The sequence below is a fragment of the Electrophorus electricus genome, chromosome 5 (genome assembly GCF_041902795.1).
Source record: "Electrophorus electricus isolate QZ-2024a chromosome 5, ASM4190279v1, whole genome shotgun sequence".
Taxonomy (NCBI): domain Eukaryota; kingdom Metazoa; phylum Chordata; class Actinopteri; order Gymnotiformes; family Gymnotidae; genus Electrophorus; species Electrophorus electricus.
In genome coordinates this window covers 15,959,896-15,975,185 of record NC_137501.1, presented here as the reverse complement: position 1 = coordinate 15,975,185, position 15,290 = coordinate 15,959,896, and the positions used below count along the sequence as shown (strand labels likewise).

The following is a 15,290-nucleotide window of genomic DNA, read 5'->3' as shown; positions in this document are numbered from 1 at the left end:
AGGAATCTGGACCATGTTGCTGACAAGTTCATTGAATGTTTTGAAGCCAACTACAGCACATGCATGTCTGTGTTGTATCTGGGCTTGGTGTAGTAGGGTCAAGGAAGACTTATTTTTAGCTGAAGACGTCTATCAATAGCAACACACTTAACTGCAGATAACCATATTTACTGCTAAACTTTGGCTGACATCTCAAGTGAGGCGCACTTCATACAGAATGAATACAAGAGTTAATTTACTGTCTTGTGCAATTCAATATAACAAGCTCATGGTTCATTGCAGGTGGAGCCACCGTCCTTGTTGATTGAAAACCTTAAGAAGCAGAAGCAACAGTCCTATTCCAAGCTAGAGAAAAAAGGCACAGGACTCTCACACAGCAGACTCTGAAATGGAAGATCTCTCACATTAAGGTATGGCTATGCAGCCTTGAATTTTTATCTCCAGACATTCTTGTGTGGTTCCTAGATTTTTCCCACATTCCAGTCCTTTTCTCAAGTACACTTTAAATAGAAAATAAAGTAATTAATTGAAGGGAATAGCCGGTGCCATCTTTATTCTGAGCTCAATGCTGCATACAGACGAGGTATTGTCCACAGAATGTCTAACAGTCTCAGGTGGGTTCAATCTTTATACATTTTCATCAAGTTACAAAACCATTTTTTATTAAAATTGTATCTTTAGGTGGTATCCTGGCCTCAATCCCGGACTTGCCACAGAGGCCATATTTGGTCATTCTCACATCCTGCTTACTTCCAAAGCCTAATTTGGTCTTTTACAATTCCTGCCATCATATTATTACATTAATAATTTCATTTTATTACCTCACTTGAGTACACCTCTGGCTGGATTTTGAACCACTTGGTTGTAATCCTAAATGAATCATGAATGATGCAATCAAAGGATCACTGCTTGAAGCCAAGCAAAAAAGTTTGATTTTTCACATTCACAGACATGAAGAGCCAGCAGGACGAACCAAGACTGATGTGAACTGTGTGGGAAAGTAGACTTTGCACATACTGTAGAACAAAACCGCTTTGATGAAGTTGTAAGCAAAGAGGTATTAAGAACATAAGCCTGTGTAAATCCTGATAAGCAATTGTAGTTCAGAAGTGTTTGAATATGTGTATTGTTTGTTTGTATTTTCACAGGCCAAAAACAAGTACTGATTAGCAAGATTTACTACCTCCCAGTACACCATTTCTTTTTACTGCCTGAGTAGATGTTGATGGAAGTCAAAAGGCCAACAGAAGCAACAGCCATCTGGTGGTTGCTTCCAGACTACCAGATCAGCTTGATATTCTCTATTGCCTCTCTCTGGCAGAAGACCCACCAGGTCATTCCACATTTGCATAGTTTTGGTGATGCTCTTTGCTTTGGCTTCAGTGTCACTTTGGTGGGCTTCTTTGGATGGGATGATTCCCCCGCTGAGAGTGTGCGGGCTGTTGTGGAGAGAGGATGTGTCTCCAGAGTCACATCCAGACCCACATATGGCCATCGCAACCAGAAAAGCACAGGTGAGGAAGGTAAGGCTTCTGAGAGCTACCAGCCAAGCAGGTGTGGACAGAAAAGAGGTGCTCTGTAGCAAAGAGAAAGGAAGCTGATTGCTTGGTATGTAAAAGGACAGAAACCTGGAAGCTGGTGTGGATAGTATGAAACCCACCAAAAATGAAAACAACAGCTTCATTTGGAAAAAAAAACAAAAAACCCAACAAAATGCAGCAAGAGAGAACAGGTCTTTGCTCATCTTAGATAAATCAGTGTTTGATATAATCAATGCTTAAAAAAGCAAGGTAGCCAGGAACAAAAAAGTAACCAAAAGTATTCAAGGTGAAATGTGCAGTGTATTGGCTCAGTCATTTCAACTGTTCCCCATTTTTTTTATATCAATTTTCATCTCTGACAAGGAAGATGTGGAGGGGAACCTGGGAGGCTGTTGGACAGGGTAATGAACTGGATTGCAGGCTCAAACACTGTATGCACTTGAAGGACAGTGTTCACTGCAGTTCTGTGTACGCCTTTTTTTCTATCGTGACTTTGTATCAACCGGGAAGGAGCAACTGTCATTCACACCCAACAGGAATGCAGCTAGTTGTGACCTTGAGAATTCTTGGCTATGGAATCGCCAAAAAGTATCTTAAGCACTTTAGCACCATTCTAAGACAACCATTGACAATAATTACTCACCTTAATGAATGCTTTGTCCGCATCTTGGCTGCATCTGAGCTGGTGGTTGAAAAGCAGGGCCCGCAGCTGTCGGTTCTGGTGCTGGATGTCATACTGCTCAGCGGTCTGACAGGCACGCACAACTCGTAGGTCTGTTCAAGGTGGTGCTTGTACACCTCAATTTCCATCGTAATTGTCCTATACAACCATTAAAAATTTGACAGAAGTTAAAAAACAGCAGAACGGTTTGTTACAACTGGAAAAAAATAAATAAGAAAAGATTGTTTGTTGTACATGAAAGTCAGTCAGCCATGAGGATAAGCCCTCTTGTCCAAAGTTCTGATCAGCAGTTATGACCTCCTAACACTGCAAGAAAAAAGAAAACAAATGCATCAAAGTTGGCGTTATACTCAGTAAGAACTCAGTAGACTAAGAAACTGCAAAATACTCAGAGAACTCTGTGCATGAGTCAGTGGCTCAATAGTCCAACTAAAATCAGCCAGGACCACAGTTTAGTTGGGCTAAACATGAGTCAACTAAATCCTTAGTCAGAGAATGATATTCTGTCTTTGCTGCTTACATGATCAGCTTCTTTCAAATAGCCATGTAAACTTAGTCAACTTAGTTATTTAGGAATAATATCAAACTACATGTGGGCCATCAGATCCTGTTTGCCCTTGAAGACCCACTCACAATCTCTGCCCAAGTCAGAGACTATTTAGAGCTATTATCTTAATTCCAGCACTGGACATGCATTACCTTGCACAGTTTCACAGCTCTGGCACTGCAATCAACAATGCATACGTCTTAACTAAGAAGGCAACAGTTCAAATGGAAAACCTACTTCCTCTCTGGGAGTGAAGGAAGCCAGCTGCTTGATCTTCAGTGTCTGGTTGAGTCTTGGATGCATCAAGCACAGGGACACCAGCTGATACCCCATGGTTGAGGTGCTCCATATATTGTGCAAGGATCGGTTCGTTATAATCACCATTCTGCATTTTTTTAACAGCAGCAACAGCATAAAATGGTTCAGTTAAGGGTGCATCATTGGAAGACTTTCACTAAAATATGTCCTCACCATGTCTCAAATACAGCAATACCTCTTAGAAGCCATTGTACTGCACACAGAATGGACAGTCCCAGCAGTTTCTGTTCCCATATGGAACCTCAGTGTTTTGATTACAGAAAAAGCAATTCACAATGACATGAACTGGTTTCTTCCTATTGAATAGGGAGTTTATATATATAACTGAATTTGATCAAACTGTAGCAATGATTGTGAGCAAGGATCTTTCATTTTACAGCCTAAAAATGAAAGTGACAAATAAATGTATGTGACAAATAAACCAAACTTGAAACTTTATATAAATAGCTTCCTGTTAAATATACACAGTTAATCAGTCATTAAAAACTACATTCTATTAATTAAGAATGTTTATGAAAGTTAATTTAATCTAACTAACAATAAATGAACAGTCGAATATTGTAGTTCAAACAGTCCGATAGCTGTAGTAATGGCTTACCTCATTTTGCTTATTTAGAGAGAACGATAAATTTGAAAACCCACAGGTTTGTGAATTTGGGTCTCTAAATCATACAAAAGTAGGTTTTCTATTTCTGAACAGTTAGCTAGCTAACAAACTACCAGCACCTAAACGATCAAAGTTGAAAGATGAACAATGAAATGGTTCCACAAGGAATGGTTTATAGCCCGAGTTAGACACTCGCTGACCTCAACTATTAGCTAGCTAACCAGCTTATCGCTGTGATAAAGCGATACAATTTTTAACAATGAGGACATGAATAAAGTATCCTTTACAATTTTCACAATATTGTTAACGTAACTGTAATATCTGAAAACGGACCACACAGGAAGGTCTAAAAATGAACAACTGCAAACACCCCGTTCCTTATCTTACCTCGTTAGGTAGCTAAAATAGCTAACCTAGGTTAGACCCTTTAACCATTTAAAGGTCTGAACTGTCAAACTGCGTTTCCGTTAGGCAGATAGTTTGACGCCGTTTGGTGAAACTTATGCAGCCATATAAATGATTTGATCGCCGATACCTTTAGACATCATGGAATAAAAGAGGCTTATTTTAGCTGATGTGTGTGTGGAGTTGTTTGGGGGCAGCTATGCGCTGGAAGCTAAGCGTTGCTTCAGTGGCTTCTAGCATGGACTAGCTACGATCATAATTCTGCTACAAAATGTATAAATGAGGAAATATACAATTATTTACATTATTACAGCATTTACAGTATTAAAAGCGTGATTTAATGGGATGAATAGTTAACTAGCTAACGTTAGCTATCCTAGCTTGATGGCTATCTTTGCTCACTAACGGTTACTGCATCTTAGGGCCAACTTTATGCTGCACTTCGCCCCCTAGCGGGCCCGCGGGAGAATCCACACTGGCATACTCAAATAAATCACTTTATAACATCCAATATTCTTAAAGTACAGTACATTTTTCGAGATAACATTTCTTAGGAATAAAACAATTACCTGCTTACTGATTTTCAGATGTCTACATGCAGCCTAATTTGGTCTTTTACACTTCCTTCCATCATGTTATTACATAAATAATTTCATTTTGTTACCTCAGTGTCAGGAATTCTGTCACTGAGCCACAGTTCTATGAAAACTAAAGCACAACAGTCTCTACACTCGCGTTGGGTGCTATGCTAGAGTTGACCTGTTGACCAGGGAACAGACATTGGAGAGCAGGATGGACAGTACAGCTGGTCTGCTAGGGTTAGCTTTTTTTTTTTTTTTTTTTTTTTTTTTTCTCCAGTGGTAGCTCAGTGGTTAAGGTATCAGAAGGCTGCTGCTTCAAGCCCCCCCACTGCCAACTTACCACTGCTGGGCCCCTGAGTAAGGCTCTTAACCCTCAATTGCTCAAGTTGTACTCAGTCATAATTGTAAGTTGCTTTGGATAAAAATGTGTCAGCTAAATGCCATAAATATAAATCCAGCATGAACTCATGCCCTCTATGGTTTGTTTTTATTCAGCAGTGACTCCTGTCTCTAGGGTTTCTGTGACCTTGAGTATGAGAGAAACATTTTATTTGTGTATATATATATATATATATATATATATATTACATCTATTGTTATTATTATTATTGTTAGATACTGGAGCCTTTCTGTCTTCAGGCATCCAACAAAAGGTCTCTGCCTATCAGCCATGACATGGCGGCTTGACCGCGAGCTGGTCGCCTGAGGTCTTCCACTCCTTCTTCTTGTCTCCTTTACCCCTCCCTTTCTCTTTCTTTCTCTCCCTGTCTCTCTTTAAGCACAGGAGTACCTCATGGCGGGTACGGGAACAGCTCGTGGGTCGTTCATGCCAAGAACATCTAATTTTTAATAACCTTGTCTCTTTCCTTTCTACACAGACCCTTAGAACATGCCTCACTTTTCCCCGTCATTCTGTAGATTTAGATAGTAGATATAGGACACATATATACTCTGTGCTTTCCTCAATAAAGTTGAACTCTCTTCATTCACTACCTTGGTGTCAGTGTCTCTTGACTTCCCCAGATCCAGCTACAGAGGACAGAGGGCAGAGGGTAACTTGGAGGAGATCGAAACTGAAGGACTTGTCACTTTGAACCAGTTCCTAACAAGAAGTACAAAATACATAAAGTCTACCTTAAACATTGATAAGTGCAATAAACAATAAGTACTAGAGTACTACTAGACCAGCAAGTAGTAAGTTGCAGTAGTTTAGCTTTGAGATCACAAGAGACCACACAAGCACCCGGGTAGCTTCCTGCGAAAGAAAGGGCCGAATCCTTCGTATGTTACAAAGGGGAAATCTGAAACATGAGTTGAGAATGACAACTGGTTGTCCAAAGTTATGATCGTGATACCAGGGAGTTCTCAAAGGGAACTGTGAGGTCCTGATAAGGGCTGGGAGTACCCGGGATGTACAGAAGGTTGCATGTTAGCTAGGACAGCTAGCTGGCTCATTCGCTTTCTATCCATCTTAAAACTGCCAAAGTCTCGAAGTAAACATCACTAGTGAGTTATTCTACACATCTGGCATTAGCAGAGTGTTACAATAATAACAGTTCACCGCAGCAGTAAAGCGATAAACACTTGTCTTATGTAGCTGACAAGCTCGCAAAATACACCAAGCCCGTTGTCATAGCAACCAGCACTTAGCTTGCTCGGACTAGCCTAGCTAAGATAGCCTTAATGGGCTAACAAAGACTCATTTCTACGCCAGGCGCACATACTACAAATGCATATTAGCTACATAACTGTTCAAATAAATGCGTGTATTACCATGCTATTCATTAATTTTCCTGTATGTGCACAACTGTAGACCGGGGGTTCTTTAACGTAATCCTCTTCGCCATTAGCTTAGCTAGCTAATAAAGCTAAGCTAGTTAGCCAGCCTAGCTAACTAACTGATATGTTTCAATGTGGAGACGCAGTAAGAGTGTCCCTAATAATTTGAGTTTGTTTTCAGTCGGTACGTACACTCAAACGGTGTCATACAGTTATTGAATAAATCAGCAGAAGCTGTTATTAAAATAATTTTCTGCGTCCTTTCGAGGTCTTACCTTGACATTGGTGAAGCTTAGCAGTGGTAACCTACATACGATTAGCATTAAAGAAATTAAATACAAAAAAAAAACATATTTCTACGGTCACCCGAGAAGCCCATGTCTTTGTGAAATTTATTCTATGAGAATAATTTAATATTACTTGCTTTGGAAAAAGCAAACACTTCATGCTAAACTTAAAGTGTGCACGGCACAGTAATTGCTGTAGAAGACACATACATGTATTTTCACAATACACAGGCTGTTTATGTCTGTTCAGTACATATGGTTATATTACACCTTGGTTATGTGTAATATGGATATAAATGTTAAAATGGTCTATTACAGAACACGACACCTGTTGCGTTTTATATTGGTAAATCTCTGATATGACCACTGTAACATAAAGTTGCGGTTATAAATACGTGAAACATTTTTGATCGACTGAAATGTAGCTGTATGTACATGCAATATATTTGTGATTATGTAAATTAAACAGCTATTCTTATTCTTATGGCTAGCTAAATAAATTGCAATTTCGTCGTCTTCATGGCATGGTGTTTATTCATTCTTCGGCATACAAAATGACGCCTTTTCACGTTTGGAACTACAAATATGGCGGCCTTTTTTCTTTAGCGTTTTAATGACGTAAAAGTAGAGTCTCACCGTAAAGTCGGGCAGGAGGAGCTGGACTCATTTATTTCTTCGTATCTTTCCCCATCTAGCGGTCAATAACGGGTAGTCTTGAATTGATTTCTATCGCGTAATATTTTGGATATAAATGTTTAAATTTCCTGTTGCAGGACAGACAAAGTATAGTCAACCAGTTCTAACCTTTTGATAAAAACTTGAACTTCAAAGTAGGTGAATCTATTTCCTTAAACCAATCAGATCACAGTTCATTTACATAACATCAATGCTTTGAGTGCTTTAGATATGAGAACATCACAGTGATCTTTCTGCTCACACATCAGTCAGTCTATAATTCTGTATTATGTGTTTCTATAGCTTCCAACTTTCATGAGTTCCTTGAATCTGTGGAGAAAAGTGCAGACCAATGTAGTTTCTTATTTGTGAACATTTATACATTTATTGTAATTTATTTATCATTTAAATGTTTTATTACTTTTAATTTATAGACATAAGGACACAGAAAACAGTTCATATACTGAATGAATTGTTACAAGGTAATATTTTCTAGACTGTGTTTACCATATGTTTTTATTTCTAAACGTTATTGCAGTGTGTTAATCTGTCACACCGAGGCAGAAGGGGTGAATCTGATATACCCCTCTTCCATTGTCAACTATTCAGAGTCCTCCAGGGGAGCTCATACAACTAAAGAAACACATACAGAGGTCATTGGAGGTTCTAAGTTACATCTAAAGTGGTCTAGTTGTGACGTTGCGAGGATAAGCAGGATGCGGGGACGAGGCACGATGAAACGCACTTTTATTTTTGCAAACATGCAAAACATACAACAAAGCTCAAACACTATGCACATCTCAAACACCAACACACGTACTATGACACACGAGACATATATACACCCAAGCTGATTACACATAACAGAGAACAGGCGAACGACACGAGAGGGTGTGGCAACACAGACGAACACACACACACCAAGATCTTTGAGGAGGGGGCGGGGCCACAACATGACACTACCCTGTAGGGCACCATCTCCATGGAAGTATATTTTTAAAAGCATGTTTGATAACCATATTTATACTGGAACGATTTAATCAAATGTGTTGTGTTTTTTGTTCTTCTCTAAGACCTTTCGGACGCCGATATTCAGATTTGAGTCTGAGCAAGTTGAGAAAGCCACTGTGAGGGTTTCTGGGTGCTCTGGAGGAACACCCAGAAGTTGTACACCTGCACCATGCCTGAGACCCCTCTGCCCCTGACACAACTGCCCAGGAATGTGGGCATGTACCTAGACTATGAGGATGGACAGCTGTCTTTCTATTACATACTAACATATCTACATATTTATCGGAAACCTCTGGGAGAAGAAGCTGTATCCCCTCTTTGCGCTGCTGGACAGACACACTTATGACACTGTACTCATCAAAAGCAGCACCAGAGATGCACTGAGTCATATCCCGCTACACACCTCTCAGGCCAGCTTGTTTGCACATTTTGTCATAAAACTTAAGATGTCAGTTGTTGCTGTTATATATAAAATTACCAAATTAAAAAATAAATAAATCAAAAAGTACTTGTGGCTAGATGAACACAGTCAATCACATAAACAAGATATAATGTCAGTAATGTTTGCGGCAGGTGTTTCAAATGTGCCCAGACTCATATTCAAAAATATCCATGTTTCAACAGTTTGAAGGTGGCCATGACACTAACAGTCTGGTGGAAATTCCACAAGATATCAAACTCCACACTCACACAAACTAGTCATTCTCCCATTTGGAACAATCCAGGCTTTACCATGAACAAAAATATTAAACTTTACATCTTGGATAGAAAAGGGCATTACACACCTTAAACATATTTATCATAAGCCTTCTTTCATGTCACGCCCACAACTAGCCCCAAAATATGCTATAGAAAGCACCCAGTTCCTATAATACCATCAGCTAAGATCACCTATGTGTTCAAAAATCAATTCCGATACCTACATCCATATCAGAATTTATAAACAAACATTCTTAATACAAAAAACCTAATCTAAGATATACAAAATAATAGTGAAATCAAATCTCACAGTTACCCTCCCATCGAGACAATGGGAGGAAGATTTATTACCAGCCCCCGACGCCGCAGTTTGGATTAAAATGTGTAATAATCATTACCACATGACAGCAACACTAACCTACAATGCATTCTGTACAAAATAATACAGAGTACATTATACTACACATTGGATCTTTAAAATTGGTTTCACAAACTCAGCAATCTGTACATACTTTACTCAAAACACAGCTGACGATTACATTCACACCACTCGGCAGAGCACACCTATCAAGCAATTTTGGCAAGTCATCATCACCAACATATCCCATGCTTTAAATAACCATATCCATCCAACACCATCTTTATGTCTCCTAGGAGACATATCATCAACCAATATGACAGGATACTATGTATAACATTATTATATTGATATAATAAAAACATTATTGCAAAAAAACAACAAACAAAAAAAACATACTCATGAACTGGAAAACAAAAAATAATGTTAGTGTCACCCAATAGAAAAATCTATTGATAGACTATATATCAATAGAATAATTCTCAGAATTAATCAATAACAGAACCAATAATCTAGACTGGACACCTTTGATAAAATCCATACAGAGCGAATCCATAAACGATAAATATCACACTCTAATACGTGTACATATACAATCCAACATACATGTATTCACACATAACTACACACACACATATATATATATATATATATATATACATACATACATACACATACACGCACACACACACAAATCATTCCTGTAATGGTGCAGATGGCGAATACTTAAAAATATTCTATAAACATTTTGCGTTTGTCTGTTCATCTGTCTGTCTTATTTTTAATAATAAAGCTCTAAAGGTCCTCTGATGGGGGGTAATAAATTAATATATTTATTTCTCCAGATTTCTATCTCTGAGAGAAAAAAAAATGTCCTTATACAAATTGCACCTCGTTGTGGACCTCGGCTAGGTTTACATTCCAGGTGATTATTTTAGAATTCAAGGGGAGGAGCTGCAGGAGTTGGAGGAATTAATTAGGAAAAAAGAAGTTATCAGAGCAATAGAGGAATTAAACATACGCAAGACTCCAGGAGCCAATGGTTTACCTGCTAAATTTCATAACGTGTGCGTTAGTGAAATTGCTGATCTTCTAGCTGATGTTTTTAATGAAGCATTAGATGGGGGGCAATTGCATGATTCATTTTATCATAGTGTGATATATAAAAAAGGAGATCCTTGTAAGTTGGATAATTGGAGACAGGTCAGCCTATTGAACTTGGAGTACAAAATTTGTGCAAAAATAATTGTTAATAGGATGTCAGAAATATTGAATGATATCATAGAGGAAGATACATGTGGGATAGTTTAGGAGTAATAAGGAGTTTGGTTACTGAAGGATTATATGTCTGCATTATATGTCTTGCTGCATTATATGTCATCGCTATTAGCCCACTATTATATAAAATTAAAAATGATCAGCAATTACAAGGTGTTCAAATGTTAGTTATGGAAAGATGGAAAATATCTGCGTACGCAGATGATGTGACGGTTTATGTCAAGAATCAAAATGAGTTTCATATAGTTAAGAGACACTTCGAAAAGTATGAAGTTGTGGCTGAAGCGAAATTAAATGAAAGTAAAAGTGAAGGGGTATGGATAGGAGCTGGACAACCTGTACCAATAAATGTAGAAATAAAAACTGAAATTAAAATATTAGGTTTGATGGTAGTAAATGGTAGATTTAGCGAATGGAATTGGGAGAAGAAGGAGTGTGAAATTAAACTAGAATTGGGAAAATGGAGGGTGTCAAACTATAAGACTAGAAAACAGGAGGTTAAGACCTTTGTTTTGTCAAAATTGTTGTTTTTGACTACGGTTTTCCCTCCGAATGAGAAATGTATTAAGAGGTTGAATAAAATGTGTGTTCGTTTTATTTGGGGAAATAACAGAGAAGTGACAGAACGGGAAATTATGTACAAGTCGAAAGATAAAGGCGGATTAGGGGGAGTTGAGTTAACTCGGAAATTAGAAAATGCCTTTTGCAAAATTGTAACGAAAGCTATATTTCGGAAAGCAATTTGGGTAGGAGATGTAAATCAGTGGAAAGAAAAGAGGCAAGTCAAGGAAACATGCTCCTTATTTTAAATTAGTATATGGAGATTTTTTGTTTAAATATAGGCATCTTAATATTGATTGGAATAAGTCCCCAAATAAAATGATAGGTAAAACAATACAAGACCGTGATTTTGGGGGAATGTCAATTATAAGGGTCTGACAGTGACAGAATGTGAAACCTGTGTTAAAAATGTGTGAAACCTCGGAAAATGTTCGAGATACTGCATGGCTTATATCTGTTGGAAGACTGCCTGTACGATGTATTGTCAAATGGAGTTGTTTTGTTACAACAAAGGAATGTCCGATGTATAATTGCATAGCCGATGAAACGATAGAACATTTATTACTGCAGTGCACAAGGACTATTGAAATTTGGGAGAAAATGAAAGGTATTGGGTTTAAATGGGATCGTAACAGGAAAAGTATTAGGTATGGAGTGTTTAATAAGAATTTGACTGAGAATGTGAAGGACAAATGTGACAAATTCGAAGATTTGGAAAACACGATGTAAGATGATTATTGAGCAATGTATAATACCTGCAGAAATAGTTTTTAAACAGATTGTGTGTGAGTTAAAAAGGTTAAAGACGTTTGATATGAGAGGAAAAATTCCCTGGACTCTTTTGGACATATAAATGGATGATGTATACCTAATTTACAGATGTAAATTGTGTTGTTAATTATTAATGTATAGAGTGAAAGTAGTCTGTGTCCTCTGGTAGATATTGTTTGTGAGGTTTTTGTGATGGAGTGTTTGTATTGAATTGAATTGAATTTTCTTAATAAAGTCAATTTAAAAATGGAGAAAGGTGGTCCTAGAAACATTATTTATTTACGTGAGCTTCGAACGAGAGGGAGGGATACATAACTCCAAGATCTTTAACCGTTAGATAAGATGTGATTGGGAGACCATTGAGGTTCATTGAGTAATTAGAGAGTGGGGACCTAGCTGACTCTGGGCCTAATAGAAACACCTCTGAATGTCTCTGAATGTTAGAAATTAATTAAAAATACTAATGTAAATGTATTTACGACACATGCATTTAGGACATGTAAGTTTTTCAATCACAACAAAATATGTTGTTGTATTTTTTGCATTATGCTTACTACAGAATTAACAGTCAAAAGTTCAGTGACTTTGCATGCAGAGTTGTAACTCTGCTTATTACTAGAACTGTGGCTAGAATCAAAATCAGTGTCACTCCTAAATCCCCAATCAGCTAGTCGTGAAGTTAACATTCAAATAGAAAATAAAAATGCAGACTTCAGAATTAGTTAAATAGCTGAGGGAATAGAATAAATTATCCGTTGCTACCCCTGTCTTTTATCATCCCTCCATTCCTCCATCCCATGCCATCTTCCTCTATTATTTGCTTTTCTATTTTGTTCTGGTATCTCCTTATCTCTTTTTAAAAAAACATTGGCCAAAAGCAGCTACATCATTACCTGGTTTGGGAACTGCACCACCTTTGACCGCAAGACCCTCCAAAGAATAGTGAGAACAGCTGAGAAGATCATTGAGGTCTCTCTTCCCTCCATCACGAACATCTACCTAACACGCTGCATCCGGAAAGCCACCAACATTGTGAAAGACCCCACAAACCCCTCACATGAACTGTTCACCCTTTTGCCATCTGGAAGAAGGTACCGCAGCATCCAGTCCCGCACCTCCAGACTGTGCAACAGCTTCTTCCCAGAAGCCATTAGACTCCTGAACTCTGGCTAACTCCAATTCCAATTCAGATTCCAAAATGGGCACTTTTATACATGCTTATAGACAGTCACTCACACTCACACACACACACACACACACACACACACACACGTACATACATACATACATACATATATACATATCTATACACACACTCACACATTGTTTTTCATTGGACTAGTGCTGAAGTCAAACGTCACACAGATAAACTATGCACTCCTGTTGCAGTCTTGCACATTATCCTACTTGCTGCTAGAGTACTGTACTAAACCAGCACTGTACTCTGAACTGTTCTGGCTGCTACCGGTGACTGCTATGTTCACTGTAGCATATCACTGATTGCTATGCACAACTCGCTTTACATATGCCCAGTACTGTGTACTGTACTAAATTGCACTGTCTACTCATTTTCTATTTTTTATTTGTCCTGTCCTGTGTTTATTATTGTTTATTTAATGTTTATTTAATGACATTTTGCACTATATTGGACTGTTTGCACTTGTGTAGCATGTTGTCTGTTGCACTGTTGTTTTCAGGTTGCACCATGGTCCTGGAGGAACATTGTCTCGTTTTTGTTGTGTACTTGTATATAGCTGAAATGACAATAAAACCTCTTGAAATTGAACTTGAACTTAAAGTCCCACCAGACAGGCCAAGCCCTACAGCCTTGTACTGGGCCGCAGGATCAAGCAGCGCCTGTGGGAAGCGCTCTTCTGTCCGACTCTGCGAGAGGAAGTGAAGCCTGATGGACAGTTCGACGTGACTGAGAGCTTCTCTACTCCAACTTTCAACAGCTTCGTGCCGCACTTTGAAGTGGACATGAGTGGAGAACCCATGCCTGAACAGCCTAAGAAGAAAAGCCGAAGACACTGACTTTATTATTATTATTGTGATTGTTATTGTCATCCTTGTTTGTATTACTACTATTATTCTTCTTATTATTGTGTTTGCTGTTATTAACTATTTATATTCTATATGTAGAGTTTCTGTATTGTTTAAAATTTGTTTAAGCTTTTCTTAATTTTAAATTTAGTCAATCAGTCTGTCCCTTGTAAAATAATTGTGTAATAGTTCATGAGATGTCATTGTAATAACATTTTAAAATTATTTTGCATTATAATAAATTTACTGTAAATAACAATAACTTTAAATGTTTAAGGTGTGGCATCTTAAATAAAATGATAGAACTGTACATCTTTTTTCTAACGTTACAATTTGAGTCTTAATTTACATCTCTTATCAGTGGAAGATGCACTTGCTCACACCTTTCCTTTAGATTCCTTTTGTACACACTACAGACTGTGACCATGAGATGCTTGAATGAAAATTGAATATTCACCCTTGTGTATGAGTGCCGAATGTTAGCTAATGCATCATGATGAGCCTATCCTTGTTGAGTTATTTACTGAGATCATTCTCATAGCAAGTTCATTACACCTTGTGTACTTGTTGTAGTGCAGTGAGCAGTTTCAATCTTATTTACAATCTTAGTTATCAAAGACTCATTCCACCCAACCACAATACATCAGAGAGCTGTTTTGCATGTCAGTGCATCTTCACCTTGAACCACAAAGTTAAATAGCTTTTAGGCCTGGTTCAGGCTTCAGTTCTTACTTCACAGTATTCTCACTGCTGATCTGAGTATAGAATTCATTTTGTGAAAATAAATGTTTTCCCTCAGAATAGGGAGACATATCTAGAGTTGTGGGGCACAGCAGAACCACTTCAAACTGGCTGTGTTTGAGTGCTGTCATATAGCAGATTAGGTCTAGTGGAGCTCATTTGATGGTGCAGATAAGAAATTTGGGTAACATTACTGAAGGGCACTGTTCAGAGTGCTAGATGACTCCCACATAAGCCCTTAATGACAATTGACATAAACATACTTGAACATTTATAAATGCTTATGCCAACAAGCATCAGCTGATATCTTTGATATCAAGTTAACCTAACTAAATCTAGTGGCACATTTTTGGTAAGATTAGGAGATGTAATAACACTAGGTGGGGAGAAATTACATCACACATTA

At 38.0% G+C, this 15,290-nt stretch overlaps 1 protein-coding gene across 1 annotated transcript in view; it reads right to left on the bottom strand.

Moving 5' to 3' along the window:
• The window catches only part of LOC145657958 (eukaryotic translation initiation factor 4 gamma 3-like), a 35,164-nt gene that overhangs the window by 8,273 nt on the left and 11,601 nt on the right, over positions 1–15,290 (bottom strand). The window lies entirely within an intron of this gene.